This window comes from Aquila chrysaetos, chromosome 21, assembly GCF_900496995.4.
Source record: "Aquila chrysaetos chrysaetos chromosome 21, bAquChr1.4, whole genome shotgun sequence".
NCBI lineage: Eukaryota > Metazoa > Chordata > Aves > Accipitriformes > Accipitridae > Aquila > Aquila chrysaetos.
Genome location: NC_044024.1, coordinates 10,829,393 through 10,847,721, shown reverse-complemented (window position 1 = coordinate 10,847,721; position 18,329 = coordinate 10,829,393). Strand labels below are relative to the sequence as shown.

Genomic DNA, 18,329 nt, shown 5'->3' with positions numbered 1-18,329 from the left:
CTTCACCCCTTTTGTGAGCACTTGGCCAATTATTTCGGTGAGTCCCACCTGAAGGGACAGAAATAAGCACACCCATTTTAGTAGAAATGGCTCAGTAATTTTTAGATGGTGACAAAATTAGGCTTGTGACTATGAACTCCTGGGGTAAGTACACTTGATCATTCTCAAACAGTTGTCTTAAATTCAACCCAAATGTTTCCTGCTGATAGGAATGCCACTTCCTTCATTTTGCATATATTCAGAATTGGTACCTTATACATTGTCTGCAACTTGGACAGTGCATGTCATTCTATGAAGAAAAGAGCAAGCTAACATGGAATTTGTTCTTCCCAGTGGTACTGTTTGGAGGTTCAGCTCTCTTTTTGCTACCTGTACTGCTATCACCCAGGATTAAAAGCTGTAGATATCCCATGGCTGCAGCAAGGGCTTTCAGCGACTTGGATGAAGACTGCAAAGATACATCAGAACAGCGTGGACAATGACTTCTGGGAAGATCATGAAAAAAATAAAGTATGGCTAATGGACCTGAGTTCCTCTCTCCTCCCTTTTGGCAGTCGTTCATGGTAACACAAAGTAAGTATAAAGCCTGGTGCCAAGACAAAAAGCTAGTGATTTATACTTGCTTTAAGAGATCCTAAAGCCGGGAGGGATTTTTAAGGGCTTCCCTGAGTTAATTCCCGTTTGAACTAAAGCTTGAAGCTTAAGCCAGACCTTGCAGGACTGCAGCTGCCTGCACCATGGCTGTAGCACCAGGTAGCTGAGTTCACAGACTGTCTTTGTCGCAGGGCTTGGGTTCAGCTGGGCACATGGGCGAGCCTGCTGGCAAGTTTGTGGGATGGTTTGCATGCTCAGACCTGAACAGGGGGAGCGCTTTGCTGGATGGGGCCGTGAGGAACTTTCTCCTGGGCTGCCCTGCAACTGCTGGCCTACGGGCTTCACTGCCAGCTAGAGGGATGACATCCTGCTATGTGGGGATGAGCCTTGCTGAACATCTGGACCCTCCTGAGACCAGCATGGGTCACATTTGTGATCCTGAGCAAAACTGACATGGCAAAATTGCCGGAGCAAGTAGCATGTGGAGAGTTTTCCCACTTTGGCAAGCGGGTCAGTGGGATCCAGTGAAAAACAGGGACTGAAGGAGTGGGTGTTTGAGCCTGGTGATGAGCTGAGATGTGCCTGACATTCTGTTTAGCCCAGGCACTGTCTCCTATTTTGGGTAAGATCCCTTTGCTCCTGTGAATTGGTTATGTGGGGGTGCTGGACTACATTTCCTGCCCTATCTGCTTCAGTACCATTGAGGATTAAGTTTTTGCATCTGCGCCATGCTCTTTCTTGTTGATAGCATGCTTCAGATCAGTTCCATCTCCAGGGTGCGTGAAGTGTTGTGGGTTTTTTGTTGCAGGGTTTTTTTTGTGTGTGTTTTTAATTTAAACCTGGTATTTCTAGTTGAAATCAAAACATTTGAAATAATCCCCTTCAGAATTAAAATGACAACTCACCATTTCTGTATTAAGATTTAAACCCATCATAATATCTTAAATTTACATAAAACCAATACTTAAGCATTAGATGTTTCCTATTAACATGTAAAGAAAGCTACAACCCAGGGAATTCTCTCGCTAAACACATGAAATTATGCTTAATTACAAACTATTTTGGTTCAGAAGAGCAGCTATCATCAATCCTTTCTTAGGCAAAGGTGTAGGTGAGGTGAGGTCTCTTCTAGCCCTTTGATCGTATTATGATCAGCAGCAATTGGCTGAAGTCAATAATTACAGAGATAATTTTCTTCATATGACTTTAATTTAAATGTGAATCATGTTTGATGTTTTCTTTTGTAACCAGTGCACCTATTAAAATACTTTTTTTCTGTATTGTTAATTGAATTCCAGCTTCAATCCAAAAGCATTTTGACACAAGTTGCAGGTAAAATTAATCATCTAATAAATAAGAAATGTAAAAATTAGCAAAAAGTATAGTTGCTAACCATGGTGTGCTATTAGCATAAAAAAACCTTGAAGTTACTGTAATGACACAACCAGTGGTAACTGTTACCAGGCAATCCAAATCAGTCTTTTTCTTTGGGGGAAGATTAGCAGGTAACTAGGATTATACAATAAGGTTAACATCAGTTACTTAAATGAAAATGTTTTGGCTGCAGTCCGTGGCTACTAGGTCAAAATTCTATTTAGATCATGCTTCTGCTTTGCATAGTGTTCCCTCTAATGTTTTCTGCTCTTTAAATGCCCAAGTTGGGTTTAGCATGCATTGCTTTGGAGGTGATGGGGGGAGCTGACGCCGCTGTCACCCTTCCTGACTCCAGAGCAGCAGCTGCCCTTCCCTCCACCCACCCCGACCCCAGGGCTGGCGGTGGTGTGTGGTTCATGGGCTGAGGTGTTGGGCTGAACATCTGGTCTAGGGGAAGGGAGAAAACAACCCCAGCAGTGCACCAATGCAAATAGCTTTGTCAGTAGTGGATTTGGCTCCATCTTTTCAAGGGGCAATTTTTTGCTCTGTCACAGAAAAGGATCTAGACTAAAGACACTCCGGCCACTTCTCTGTTGGCCACAGGTACTTGCCTGTCAGGGCAGAAAGCAGCTCCTGACCTGGTAAAATGTGGGCAGTCCACTTGAATCTCACTGGTAAAGAAGGGATGTCTTCTGCTCTAAGGAATTTCAGGAAAAGAATGTTGTCTCCTGTTATTTAAGAAATCCATTCCCTTTCTTATGCAAAACTTATAGTAACAGTAACAGAAACCATCATTAACCTTCATCTCATTTGGGGATGAACTGGTTGACTGCACTAAAATTATTATGAGCGATATGTTGGATAACAAACAGGAATGCTAATTGGAGACAATGTCAGAGGAGAAGTGTCTGAGGGACAGAGTGAAAGGCAATACTTGCATCTGTCTTGTTCTCTGTGCAGAGGACTGCAGTAAAAAGGAAAATGACAGTGGGCAAAGCTGAAGCTGTGTAGAATTGCTGTGGGTTTAATGTGTTTGCTGTACCCTACCTTGGTGGCAGAGAACCTGCCACTTTGCACCCGGTTTAATTTTAGCCCAGGGCCAACTTCCATGGGATGAAAATTTGAGTGTGGTGGAGAACATTATTGCCTGCTTTTCCTGGCTGCAAAAAAGCTTAATCGTTCACTCTTTGCTCTGCTCTATTCTATTTTCTTTCCTAAGAGTGTTCCATAAGATCTACATATCCGAAATTGCTCATGCTGATTTTTTAATGAAGAAACGGTGATGTGCTCATACCTTGGGACTTTGGGTGTCATCAGTTGAATTGGTATAACAGATTGAAGTTAGATGGATGGCATGTTGAAAATGCTCTCTTGGTCTGTGCTACTCTGAGTTGCTTAGTGTCTACTGGAGAAAATGCAGTTCTGTGTCAAAATTGTGGTCTTTCTCATCAAAAGATCAAAATGAGAGTTAATGTTCTGCCCTCTTGTGAATGTGTGTGTGGGAATTGCTCTGTTGTGGGGTGTTGAGTTGGGTTTTTGTGGTGGGTTGTTTTTTTCTAGATCACCAAGTGTGCTGTTAGTTATGAATTAGAGGTTTTAAAATCAGGCCTCTGGAGATACACAACTATCTTCTTACATGCCATGAAGCCATTCAAAGGAAAACTGAAAGCCATTTTCTGTAAAATAATAATTTTCTTTTGCTTTAGTTAGTAACATCCAATATTACTGAAACTGGGTTTAAATATTCTTTCATTCTGGTTTTGGGGGGTTCTATTTGCTGGTTCCTGGTTCAATCCCATTTAAGCAGTTTTAGGGTAAGGGGCAGGTATAGCCCATCCCTCTGCCTCTGGCTGTCTGCCTCAAACCAACATGCAGAGAAAAAGTTGTCCAGTACAGTGTCTATGTTGTGGTCAAAATGTAACTGCAGTCTACGCAGTCATACTTTCAAAGATCAGAACAAAGAGAAGAAACATTTTTAATTGTTTGTGGACTGAGAGAGAAGAAAACTTCAGTTGAAACTGAGTTTTATAATCTTTGCAGTTCATTCTTCTCTAGTTACTTCTTTCCAAGATCTATAACCACTGTATTGTCCCCGTTTCTGTCCAACGGTTAATTACATTAGTTCACTGACAAACTATTATTAAACAACTGCAGTCTACTTTAATAGCTAGTTTTCTAATTAAATATCTGTAATGGTTTTGTTCTCAGTCCTGGACTTTAGGCATCTTATTTGTTGCTATCCAGTGTCTTGCATCTTTTATGTATTTTTTTCTTTCTCAGATGTCTTTGTGATGGAAGGCCTTTTCTCCAGCTGTGTTACAGTAGGGTTGGAAATGCTGGGTATAAGGCTCTTCCTTTCTGCAGAGAAGCAGGCGTGTGTTTTTGCCATATCCAGTAACACACAGGAGTTGCCCTGGGTGCATTCAGTTTGACTACACCATTCTGCAGGGTCACCTTTTGCGGTGTGGACAGCTACATGCTGGCTTCATCACGTCTTATCAGGTTGTGTTTCCCACACACAGCCCGTAGCTCGCAGTGCCCTCCGGTGAAGCCTGGTTCAGTAACCATGGACATTTCTGCTTCTTGCATGCATACATAGCTTGAGGAGGATGCTCTGAAACAGGCATCCTCAGTGCAGGTTCACTGTGGTGGGGACATGGTCTGAGGTAGATGGGCTACCCTTCAGTCTTCTTGGATTTACTTAGTACCAGGGGAGTCCATGGGTAGGATTCAGATATCATTCCCTCATGCAAGGAATAAATATTTTTCTTAAACAGTATTGTAACTAGCTTGTTTTAAAAGAACAGCATGAAGTCAGCATAGGTGACTTTTCTTCCTAAAGCCATATAAATCTCTGTGAGGCTCCCTCATGAGACCCAGAAGAAATCCCGTGGGCTCAAAGTCATAGGCCTAGAGTTTTGCCTGTGGAAGGAAGTTCTGGAGAAACTGGGCTTAAAGTAGAAATACAAATGGTAAAAACCTGAGTAAAACCCTGTTCTGTGTCTCAGTCACAGCAGTTTAAAATTGAGTTAAGTTTTCAAATTTTTTTGTAATTTTTCAGTTTTTTTTAAAGATGCTTCTGGGTAGTTGTGTAGCAGCTCAGCTATGGCGCTAAACTCAGCCTGCAATACACTGAAAAATGTATTAATAATGGTACAGAATTTTAAATGCCCTGACATTATCCTGCTATTGCATTGACTTTAAACATTTACACATTTCAGGGGAACAGCAACTTAATTCTTAATTAAAATCACTAAGCAAATGCAGATTATATTTAATTTAAATATTTATAGAATTTAAGCTTTCAAAATAGATTATATGTTGAACAGCAAAACTGCTAACATCTGAATGATAATTTTACTTCTGAGCCCAATTAAGAAACTAGTCAGGAATACAGCTAATAAGTTGCTGTGTTTGAGGAAATATTTTATAATGTTGTATGTACAGGGGACCTTTAAAAATGAGCGCTCCCAAGTAAAAGGGATAGTTTACAAAAATTTTATTACTTCTGATAGCATTTTAAAATCTTGCATCATCTCTTTGCTTTCTGGGAGTTGCAGTTCTTCCCATTATCCTGAATGCAGCTGCAAAAAATATATAGTGAACCAAAGCGAGATGAAAACATACCAGCATGCCAATCTACTTGATTTTTATAATGCTAAATGTTAAATTCAAGCACATGATTATCCCAGTTGATTTTAATTAGTGAACACATATAAAGTTAAGCATGTACGTAATTTTTTTCATAGTAGAAGTACAAGCCTGCATAAAGAACATTTTTACAAACTTAAGGATGTTCCTATCTATAAAGAAATTCCTTGTGTTAAATTTTATCACAATAATCCCCCCAGCAATATTGTTTTGGTGATCCAGTATATCCTTTGACACAGCATTTTCTACAATATGGTTCAGCATGAGTAACAGACCACCAAGGCTTTTTCAGGGACAGGTTCAAATCTTGGCTTCTCACTCTTCTTTTCCTCAAAGCCAGTTTTATTCCTTGCTACACCTTTTCATTTTGGGAGACACCATCCCTATTGCATTTATCTGTCACATACCTAGAGGTGATCAGATCCTACAGGCTTTAGGAGGATTTAACGTAACCGTAGGTTTCATTTTGCAAATATGTTAATATTGCCCAAATAAGCTGATATCTATAAAATCTTTCAGGATTGGGTTTGAACCTTCTGGAAATCTGTTTGGCAGTGTCTCACAATTTTCAGTGTGGCAACGAGTGCTCCTGAGATTGAAAGGCTCCTTGTGCCTTTCATACAGATGTTTCAACAGTACCTCTTAACTTGCCTTACAGTCCTCCATTGGTTTTTGCTCTGTATTATGAAGTCTGTAAAAGCTGCAAGATCTCTTCTGGTTTTCCTTTATAATGCTACTAAACATTATGTGAATTGTTTTAGATTGCATTTCCTGTATATTTGTACACTGCTGTTTAGGCTGGAATATAGCATGTGTTTAATTTCTTCTTGGCCTCATTACAGTTCATTCCTTGCTTCACTGCATCATCTGTCTTGTTAGTCCATAAATATGATGTATTCTAATCACTGTAAATTCTCTGTTTCCTCTATCTGTGTGTCACCAGCAAGACTAGTTTGGAAATTACATTCCTGAAAGGTCATTTTCTAAAAGATACAAGAAAAGGCATTGTGCAATGCTGGTGCTTAAGGCTGGGGGCTTGTCACTCAACCTCAAAGCAGCTGCTGCAGTCTGTTCTCTGTTCATAGGCTCATCTTGGTAGCTATCCCATGCAGAGGTGGTCACCCAGGTGAGTGCCTTTGGCCTCAGACTAGTAGCACAACAAAGTCTTCACTGGAATTTGTGATCTGTATGCAGTATAAATTATGTCGTATATGTAGGGTGGTCTGGTAAAAGAGAGTAACCAGTTCAGAGTCACTTTTTGCTGGAAAAAGGACTTCTTAAAGACAGAGGTTATGTGGTACTTAGAAACAGACAGTGGTGCAGAGCCAAGAACATGCAATGGCTGTTTTCCACCACAGGATCCTCTTATACAAGAACACATTGTGCAAGTCTCCTGTGCCTCACGCTTGGCTTTCTGCCCTCTTCCAAGAGCACCGATGGGTTGGTACTTGGTATGTTGATATGACAGTAGGTCTGTAGTTTAGCTGAGATCAGTTACATTCAGTAACTTTCCCCTGTTTTCCATGCTTATAGAGGTCAGTGCCTCCACTATGCTCTTGTTTCTCTGCCAATCCTGCTTTGGGGCTGGTTTGATGGCACAGAGACTGTGTGCTACAACCAACACACATCTGCTAACAGCCTTCCTTGTACTGCTGCTGCTTCTCCTCCTCCTTCCCACTCATTTAGCACTTCTGCATTGTGTTATATATCCACAGAAAACTCCTGGGCAGATTTTTCCATCTTTCTTGGGTGCTTTTACAGCCTCTAGCAGAATGAGCCTTGGCTCGTGCTGCTTTGAGGCTCTAGGGTCTGTGTGAGCATATAGAGTGCACTGTTGAGTTTTGTCACTTTATTTTCTTAGGCTGTGCAGCAGTGATGTTTTGGAGCAAGAGCTGTTCAGCTCCTCAGACTATCATGCTCTTTCCTGGCCTGGGCTCCCGTGCTGGACCGACTCCCTGTGCCAGCCATGCTGTGTTCCATGATACATGTACTGGCTCATGGCTACAATTCACTCTTGCAAAAGGATACTATTCACTATCTTGGATAAATGAGTGAGATTCATGAATGAAAAGAACAGGATGAAAGTTAGATACTAGTATTAATTCTCTTGAATCCCTCCATCCTGTTTTTCATGTCTTTCTGATGTTTCAGATGGGTATATGATGATACTGTAGACATAACCAGAGAGAAAAAGCAGAGATGGAAACATGCCAAGTTTTGGTTGGATTACTGAATGGCAGTTTCCAAAGCCATGTGATACTACTACAGCAAAATTCAACTCTGCTGTTTCATACAGGTTTTAATTAATTAATGTATTTATTTAATTTTGTGAGGTTTAGCAGCTTTTTAATGACCTTTTGAATTTGTTTCTGTTTGTGGGTGACTTGGATAACTTACTTTTCTATCCCAGGGATGCTGTAACATCACGTGTCACGCTATACTGGCTTTGCTAGTCCACTGGTGACTGCAGAAGGTAGAAATTCTCCCTGTTGCACAGAAATATGCTGGTATATCCTCTTCTGCTAATTTGTCAGATATGCTATTTTAATTACCAAAGTTAATGCTTAGGGGTCTGACTGCTGAAAAACTTTGGTGACAGATTAAAGTTTTCTGGCAGGAGCTGGTTTCTTGTGTTTGCAGAGGAGCAATTCAGACAAGCACGAGCTTGTGTCAGTTGCACCCAGAGAAGAAATTCAGAGGTAAACCAGACTAAATAAACAAGTAAAGTGGAGTGCAGAGTGGTGTGAGTCCTTGCTGGTGTTTGTGTGATGAAAGCTGCTTGTATATGAAACTGTTAATAATGGGCAATTTTTGCTTGGTGTTGTGAGGTTTGAATTAACCAGCACTATGTTTGATGACAAAATACTAAAACCACAACAAATTCTGAGTAGGCCACAGCTGACCAAGTCATCCGATTAATAGGATTTTATCTAATGGAATAATTTAATGGGGATGTTTGAAATGTACTGTGTAGAAGCCACAGATAGATTTAAATTTCAAGGATGAACATTGTTCTTCATTCCTTCTCTCTCCCTCTCTCTCTCTTCCCCCAAAGGTCTCCCTGGTGTATTTGATTCTCCTCTCAGGTGAGCCCTTCAGCTCGGAGCCATCCACAAGTGCAGAGTGCTTCGAAACAAGCCCACTGAGGCATGCTAGCAAGACCCTGAGTCACAGACGGAGCAAACTTTCCTAGCTCATCACCATTCACTGGCCTCAAATCCTCTTTGGAGTAGCTACCAGAGGGGCTGAACTTTGCTGTTTTCTGCTGTGCTGCCCGGGACCTTTTCCATGTTAGCAAAGGCTGATGGAAACCTGTGTCTAAGTGGTACCGTGTGAGAGCAAGATACTCACCCTGTTCCCTCACAGCCTCTCCCTGCTTTCGTCCGTACCAGCAGCCCTGCATGACCACGCGCCAGATGTGCAGGCAGCTGCAAAGAGCTTCCCTCCCTGAGCGCAGGTGCTGTCTTTCAAGAAACAAGTAAGTGTTGATCAGTAAATGCTGGGCAAATGTGTTATTTTATGTTCAGATAAAAAAAATGCTGCTCCTTGGAGGCAGGTGAGGGGGAGAGGGCAGTCCAGAAGTCTCGCAGTGGCTGGGTTGGCTGGATTGGGGAAGTGCCAATGCCAACCCACTGCCCTTAATGTGCCTGGCAAGGCAACTCTCCCAGATGAGGTGAGATGTGGTGAACCCAAGATTCTCTTTAGAAAGGTTTACTTGGTTTAAAATGCTTTGTTAGCAAATGCTGCTTCTGACTTCTTGTAACTTTTAACTAACCCCAGCTCACCTCTGTCTGTATTTTAGATTGAAAGGTACTTTACCTAAAGTGTTCTCATCAGCCAAAACACTGCTGGGTTCATACACAGAATAGTTTAGTGTTCATCTGTCTCATTTCTTTACTGTCCAAGGTGAATCTCAGGGGACAAAAGCTCTGAACCAAGTGGCTTCAGGCTATTCATCTGGAAAACAGAGCCACTTAGACCTTTGTAAAGAAAATAATCTAGTAATCAGTGCAAGAGACCTGTCTCTAAGCCAACCCATTTGGAAAAATTGCCAGTGTAGTAATTACAAACATTTTATCGCAATAATACTGATGATGCCTTTCCATTATTGCCAGCATTTCTTCTTCCCTGCAACTACAGGACTGAGCTGGTTTTGCATCCTCTTCCGTGATCCTGCATTTGAAATGCTTTTGAATTTAAGATTGACACTGCAGAGCTGGACATTGAGCAGAGACGTTTTTCTGAGCATTTCCCTGCAGACCAATGCAGCTAAAAAAACCATTGGGAAGTGAGGAAGACATTGCTGCCGTGCTGCTGGCAAGGCAGCAAGTGTTGCCTTCCTAGCTCTGTACATCCTTCCTCTGGAGCAGGGAAGGAGCCAGGTCTCTGCTCTCTTCTACAAAGGGGAAGAAGGGGCCAGATAAGTGTTTGTTTGCCTGCACCCTTCTGCCTGCCAGCCCGTGCAATCAGGTTGTGGGTGTCTCTGGGAACACACCAGTGCCAATGGGATGGCACTGGTCTTGTACCCTGCCCTCCAGATGTGCTGATTCTAGGTAATCTCACCCAAACACAGAATTTTCTCACTCTCCCATGAAGTATCAGTGGATCAGTGTTTCTGTGCATTCTGCTAATTAGATATGTTTAGTGACTCTTAGAACTTTTATCTAATCTCAAGATTCAGGCACTTATTTTATCGTTTTTCCTCATTCTTTTTGCAAACGAGAGAATACTTACTTGTGTTCTTGAACACACATTTAACAGTGCAGTTTCTGTACCTTCCAACCAGCAAGGTCCCATGATGCTGGATATTGCACAAACACAAATGATACTGCTTTCTATTTTGAAAAGTTTACTGGCAAACAGAATTTGGGATGAAATACTGCATAAAAACAAAGGGAAGGGTAGGCTCGTCTGTAGTTGCAATGTTAATCCCAAGGTCTTGGCTGTGTGGTTTTTAGCTTTGCTTTTGTTCTGATTATCAGTTGCTTATAATATTTTGAAAGCATAAGTATTACGGTAAGGATCAAGTTCCTGTAGCTGTGCTGGTGAGGTGCTCACTACTGTTCAGCAACAGCAGCAACATGTTATTTATGGTAAACTCCTGCAGAGGTTTGCTCACTTGACTTGGTTGCTGTGGGCTGCTATGTGGAAAAGAAGATGTGGGGCAAAGCTTCGCTTGAAGCTGGGAGCAGTGGGACAAGTAACACGGGTTCTCCTGTTTCAAACTCGGGGAATCTCAAGGCACCACTTTTTCCTGCAGTTCACAGCAAGGCAGTCCAAGCCCAGCACACATATCACATCTAATGTTTTGCCATCCTGATTTCATGCGATAAAGGTTACTGCCTATTTAAATTAATAATATGGAAAAATACAACAAGGAGCAGAAGTGATGTGCCTCGAGGAGCTGTGCTGTTACTTGTAGGCATAGAAGCCTTTTTGGTGCTTTTCGCAGGCTGGATTACATTGCTGGCAACTTTTCAGCATTGTTTTTAGTGAGGAGGGAGCAGAAAGAAAACGATTTTAAATTGATGAGCCCTAAAGGTTCATGTAGAAGATTTTCACTAGCTTCATAAAAGCTCCTGTAGACTTAATCTAAAAAAAATATAGCAAAGATGGTTTATCTCCTTTTCATAGTCTTGTCTTTAAGCCTCTTGGCTTTTAATGTACTACCCTTGTACCTTAAAATCCAGAAAAGTGTTTTGAAGTTTACAAACTACAAAACTGGTAGGTACCAATCTTGGAGGATGTTTTGAGCAACACTCTAGCAGGTAGCAAGGAGACAGAGGTCCACACACAAGGACAAGACCCTACGGGTGTCTCACTGGTAATGTGAGACTTGTGAAGTCTCAGACTGCTGCAGCACATCCTCCTCTGAGGCAGGTAGAGGTGGGGTGTTTTTTGCCCCAGCACTCTGTGTCATTGCTAGTTTTGTCAATGAGTTCTTGATCCTGTAGAGATTTGGGGAGCAACAGATCCAAGTGGCCAGTTTACTTTGAGAGAGAGTTCTCAAGAACAGGTAGGACAAGAATCAGTGACGAATGGGCTGGCTTTGGCAGCAGAGGTAACCAGTGAATGTTTCAAAAGCCAGACTCTTATCTTGTTCTTTAGGAAATTCCTAGTACTTGGACAGGTCCATCAAAGAACAAACTTTAAAAAGATGTTTATTCCAGAAATGACATTAAAGAGGATGTGGAGACTGTTATGCAAGTTCTACTCAAGGAAAACATTTGGTTTTCCTCTCCTGGCAGGAGTGAGAATGATTTGTTAGAAATTGTCTAAAAATTCATGAGAAAATAACTTTCTGGTGGAGAAACAAAAAAAGTCTTAACAGCACCAACCCACTATTGCTTGTAGATTTTGATAGTGAAGATTTGTAATTTTGGAGAGAGTAACTATTTCCATGAAAAATCCATGGTTGCTGTCTAGCAGTAAAAACGCTGTGAAGAAGCACACAGGTTGTTTCTGGGGTAGCATTTCTCCTTGTGATGGCTGCAGCAGAATTGCTTCGTGCTTCTCTCAGGAGACAAAAAGCCCCGCTAACCAACTGGCATGCTCCATGTGATCGTCTACAGGATTTACCAACTGCCCCGCTAATCACCCAGTGGTATGGGTTAGAATGTCCTGACGTCAGTGTTCAGAGACCAAGAGGAGGGAAAGCCACCTCCAGATGGATTTTATACAGAGCTATTTGTCTCCAAAAGTGCCAGCAGATTTAAATTACTGCTGCTGTTGTCAACAAGTTCCTCCTGCATGTTCTGTAATGATTAAGGTCCTTGGAGGTTTTGGATCACTTATGTTTCTCAGTGTAGCTACAGATTGTGAACAAAAGGGTTGCATCAAGTATATTAAATAATGAATTGAAAGGCAGAGGTTCCTTTCCTTCTGTGTACTTTGGGTAGAAAAATTCCTGCTGACTCCACATTTCTTGCTACTGAAAAAGATAACCTGGTCAGGTAGCTAAATGTTAACTTGAAGCTTGCCAGCTTTTACACTTGGCATAAAATTGCTCTTAGAAACAGCTGCTGCCTTGCTGCTACCAGTGCCAGAGACTGTTCTGTTTGATGACTTAATCAAAGTGTTGTTCTATCAGGATCCATTTGTGGATTCAAATACAGATGTAGGATGGTAATTTTTGGAGGAAAAAAAAAAAGTTAATTTCCTTGAATTCAAAACATGCCCATCATAAAACAGCCCATGTCCTATTCCTGATTTGCTCTGAAGCCAAGTCTAAGCAGGTTGTGCACCTAGTCTGAACTATGCAGAGCAGTGACTTCACTCTTATTATTTGCAGCAAATTTCCCTAGAACATGATGGCTAAAAAAAATGAGGCCAGCTTCTTTTTGTAAAAGTTAAAACTCTATCCATACCTCTTTGCAGTTTATTGTGTGGTTACTTTCTGTACAGACTGAACCATGCAGCAGCAGTTTGAGGCTCACCTTTCAGAAACCCGAGAGTTAAAATGAAGTGCCAAAGCCTTAGATAGACCTGGCTAATATGGACAAACCGTAGTGTCTTCTGATCTAACTTCTAGTTAGGGCTCCTTAGTTCTGTCCTAAAAAATAAAAAATGAAATTAAAAAAATATATATAGTCTTGGACTTTTCTAAAGCAATTGCAGCTGAAGGAATAGCTATATGGAAACTGGTTGGGGAAACTTCTTGTAGCATCACAATTTTGGAAGTATATGGAGCAGGAACAAAAACCTGTGAACGATGGGTCCAGTCCTCATGCTTCAGTGGAATGATGCTGAAAACTTATAGCTGGTATGTAAGTCATTCATTAAATGCAAGGGGAAACAACGGACTCTTGGAGTTTTCTTTTCCATGCAACAATATGAATTAGTGCATGGAAAAACCCAGCAAAACATAATATTTATTGCTTCTTTGTCTACACAACCCATTTCTGATGCTTGTGAGATTGATCTGAGGTTCCTACTCTGTTCCCATTCTATTCTCAGGCTAAACATATTGTTGATTCATCATTAGTTGCTTCATTATATGAAGTTTCCTGTGTTCTGCCAAGCAATGGTGGTAGGAAACCAGCGTTTCTGGGGAACAGAAGCAAGATGGAAATGCTAATCCCTTTTCCTCTGTATAACACCCACAGGTTTGCCAGTTTCTTTTTTATCACCAGGTACGTAGAACCAGCCGTGTTATCAGGGTGGAGCAGAACAAAGAAAGTACAGGCCCTGCCTTCAGCTCATGAAAAGTCTAGGTTTAAGTCTTCAGGGAATCTAGGCAGTGCTCTGCTTTGCCAAAGAGCAGGTCCTAGGTATGATAAGCCCATTACCAAAGAAATCACATCCCTCTGACTTGTACCTAGTTCAGTGCTGTGGTTTAACCCCAGCCAGCAACTGAGCACCACACAGCTGTTTGCTCACTCCCCCCAAGCAAAACAAGGAATTCGTTCACCACTTCCCATCGGCAGGCAGGTGTTCAGCCATCTCCAGGAAGGCAGGGCTCCATCACGCCTAACGGTTCCTTGGGAAGACAAACACCATCACTCTGAACGTCCCCCCTTTCCTTCTACTTCCCCCAGCTTTATATGCTGAGCATGACATCATACGGTCTGGAATATCCCTTTGGTCAGTTGGGGTCAACTGTCCCAGCTGTGTCCGCTCCCAATTTCTTGTGCTCCCCCAGCCTCCTCACTGGTGGGGTGGGGTGAGAAGCAGAAAAGACCTTCACTCTGTGAAAGCACTGCTCAGCAGTAACGAAAACATCCCTGTATCATCAACAGTGTTTTCAGCACAAATCCAAAACATAGCCCCATACTAGCTACCGTGAAGAAAATTAACTCTATCCCAGCCTAAACCAGCACATTCTCCACCCCTTGTTCCATACCATTTACATCATGCACAGGTCTCACACTATTCGGTACATTCTCATTACCCACCCCCACTCTTCCCATCCTTTGATATAATAGAGAGATATCATTCCCTTAGTCTATGGACCACCCCTGTGAAATGTCTGTGAAGTGTCCATAAATTGTCCACTGAGTTCATTTAGTTAATGACTTTGGGCTCCATCTGTTATGGTGGTCACTCAGGACAGGAGAGGTGGTGTGTTGCGTGGAGCTACTGGGCACGAAAGCCAGCTCAGGTTGGGTCACTGCTGTACTTGCACTTCTTCTTGTAGGGCTTGTCCTCCACTGGTTCAGGTGGTTCCTGCTATAGTAATCCCTATAACATACAACTTAAATGATGCGTTACAACAATTTAAAGGTATTTCCATTACAATCTCGACTCCTGGACCCTTTGGGCCAGGTTATAGGGTTTAACTTTGCAATGAACTCCTCCCCTTGCCCCTGCTCTGGCTTGGATTTATTCAGACTGCAGTCCCTTAGGGGTGTACCTGCTCCAATATAGCCTTATCTAAGAGCCACAGACTCTCCAGGGGTATACCTGCTGTGGCATAGACTTATCCACAGCCACAGTCACTTTGAGGTGCACCTGTTCCAGTATGGCCTTCTCCATGGGCCACAATGCCTTCAGAGATATACCTGCTCCAGCGTGTCTTTACCCACAGCCACAGTCCCTTCAGAAGTAAACCTGCTCCAACACGGCCTTACCCATGGCTGCAGTCCCTCCAGGGGTGTACCTGCTCTGTTGTGGGCTTATCCGTGGTCACACACTGTGAGTTGCTCCAGCGTGACCTCATGCACAGCCACTGATGCTTCAAGGTGTACCTTCTCCAGCGTGTACTTATCCTTGGGCCACAATCCCTTCAGAGGTATACGTGCTGTGGCACAGACATAACCATGGCCACAGATGCTCCGAGATGTACCTACTCTGGCATGGGCTTATCCACGGCCACAGACACTTCGGGGTCTCCTGCTCCTGTTAGGACCCATCCACAGGTCACAGTCCCTTTGACTCGAGTTCACACTGGAGTTTCAGCCTGTCCAATACAGCAGCACAGAAACAGCAGTGATGCCCTGGCCATCTGCCAGCCCAGGTGCATCGCCATTGCTGTTAGCAAAATGTTCCCAGGCACAGCAGAATAAGATGATAAGCAGTACAGCAAGCAGTGAAAGCAAAAAGCAGCCACTAATGAGCACAAGACTCTAATTTACAGTAAGGCAAGCAAGCCCCATGGCAAGCACAGGAGCCTGCCAATTAATAGCTAAACAGCAGTAACAGCTATAAATTAGATCTAGTACACTCCAATCAAATCTGTTGTTATCCCGAACACGTCAAGCCCCATGTTGGGTGCCAAAAAGGCCTGAAAGACGCAGTCAGACCCCATTATTCTCCCTTGATTTGTGTCTGTGCTCAGCAGTGCGCATGGGTAGTTTCTCCCTCTTGTCTTTTCAAGAGTTTATGGACTGCAGAGTAGCTGTTGCTTGTCCACTGTGAAAGCAGATGAGCTAAACATTTACCAGTGCTTTTTTTGGGTACCATATAGTGCCTGGAAATGGGCTACTGAGTTTCAGGTTCGTTTTGCATCCTTCCTTTATTCCATCTCCCCACTGATACCAAGGCCAAGTCAGTCAGAGCACTGAGAGGGTTCAGATTACTAATGTGCTCAGCATTTACAGAGCTTTATTTCTTCGAAAAGAGAGAAACGGATGACTCTTTCTGCTCCATTACAAAGATGGTTGCTTTTTATGCTGAGCAGAGGTTTGCTTGTTTGTTTTTCTTTCCCTGGAAATAAATTTCATTGAATTAAAAGCTTCTTCTATCTATAGGTATTTTGATAATATTGCAAGAAGCCAATATCTGGTGACTTCTAGAAGAGACATTTTCATCCAAATGTGGCTTCTGCAGTTCTTGATTCTAGCTGGTATTAGACACTTCAATAGATCCAGTATATTCAGTGGGTTTGGGGCAATGTAAAAAGGTACAGTTAAAGTTGTTGACCTTTGATTTGGGAGGGCATGTGGGTTAGATTACCTGTTACGTTTTCTTTTGAAAGGCATTGCAGATTTTTCCTTTTGCTAAAATTCAGGTGCGACAAAGTGAAAGTCAGCTTTTCATTTTATATGAGCCTTTATTACCTGGGCTTGCTTCTAATCTTGTTCTTTCAGTTTTTTGTATTGCTGCAATTCCATTGGACTTAGAGTAAGTGGGACCAAACCCAGGACTATTGTGTTTATCCTGAAGACCTTGATAGCAAGCTTGCTTTGCATATCTCAGAAGAATTAACAGTTCTTCTTGAATCCTGAGCTGTACGTACAGTTTAAGTACTAATTTAGCTGCTAGACTGCCCCAAAGCTTCAGCATTAATTCAGAAGATAATCAGTAATCCTGGCTTTCACAAACTTTCATAAGTTTACAGAATTATAGAGCTTTCTCTTGCAAGGAGATTTCTTGATCTTATTAACAAGGAAAACAAGCAGCTTAAAGCTGACACAGAAACAGGTTTATTTTTTTTAATTTCCAGGGTTTGATCATAGCATGCTTCCTCAGTTTGCTATCAAGAACATGAAATGCATCTCATTCACAACAGCAGCAGATTTGCTCCAGCCTCTGCTGGGGAGACCAGTCATCCTTAGATAGTCATGTTTCTTTTCTCCTTTCTTTTCTCCCTAGTATCTTCCTGACTAGGAGTGCCCAGTTATGTCCTAATTGGCTTCTTTCTTTTTATTGACCAGCTCTCCTTCTGAGCGGGGGTCAATGCTGACCTGCTTTCTCTGCTGGATATGCTTGCATATTTTTGTAGCCCTTTTGAGACAAGCTATTAAAAGAAAGAAAGAAATCCTAATTTATCCGGCTTGTGGATAAGCAGGATTTAAAATGCTGCCATTTGCTTCATAAGTCCCTGTAATGAGCAGGCGGAGGTACCTACCTATTTTCTTAAGCTTAGCAACTCTAGTGTATCCTATATGAACAGGGATGTAGCTATTGTTCCTAACATCTACCTTCCTCTGCTTGTTTTAACACTTCCTGGATAGGTTAATCAGTAATTTTAACTGCAATACGTGATTATGACCTGCAGTCATCTAGTAGAGGTTGCATAAGGATATGTTTTAAACTAAAGCAAGGGTATGCACGTTGTATCTTGAGAGATGTTTCTTTCAGCTCACTTCTTAGCAGACCTTTCCGGAGGCTTTTCCTGGTTTATTCTTAGCTTCTCTGGACACCCACAAATGACTGCAGAAAGATTGGTTATCTCCATTGCGTAACAACTGTCAGCAAGCAGGACTCCTTCACTTCTTTGGGCCAATAACAACAGGAAAACAGCTGACCCTCACCTGTTTTTATTCCGAGTGATGACGCTGATGCGTGGTGCTCTGTAACCTTGTGGGGGATTCTTCCATAAAAGCAGTGATGTATTAGGAGTAGAGGTAGATGGCATCAGAGAAAATAGCTTCAGCTGCTGTGAGTTATTTGTGTCCTTTAGCAATCCGCTATTATCCTCAGTTAAACACCACGTTGGTGTGGTGTTCTAGCACATGCATTGCTACCCAAAAAAGGTATGAAATAAAACCTACTACATTAAAGGAGATGTGTGACCACACAATAAGACTGTTAGGTGCTTAGGGAGATGACCACTGCAACCTATTCTTAAACATACTGATTTTGTAACTGGTACTTTGTACAGGCTAGGGAAACTGGGAGCCTATTCTCCCTGTCTGACCTCTTTCTGGGTTTGGGAGAATCTATTTTACATTGAATCTTATCAGGGTTCATGCCTTGCCATTTCCACATGGTAGGAGGAGACATTAGAAGATCCTACCTCATGCCAAAGCAGCTGGTATCTACATAAG

The 18,329-nt window shown here is 42.2% G+C and overlaps 1 protein-coding gene across 8 annotated transcripts in view; it reads left to right on the top strand.

The window, feature by feature from the left end:
• The first annotated feature begins 257 nt into the window (after window positions 1–257).
• Window positions 258–18,329, top strand: part of LOC115333616 (5-hydroxytryptamine receptor 2A-like) — a 103,740-nt gene continuing 85,668 nt past the window's right edge. For all 8 annotated transcript variants that reach the window (XR_005931013.1, XR_005931014.1, XR_005931012.1 and 5 more), the window contains exons 1-2: window positions 258–573; window positions 8,675–9,097. The gene's annotated coding sequence lies outside the window, so the exon portion shown is untranslated. The remainder of the gene's footprint in view (window positions 574–8,674; window positions 9,098–18,329) is intronic.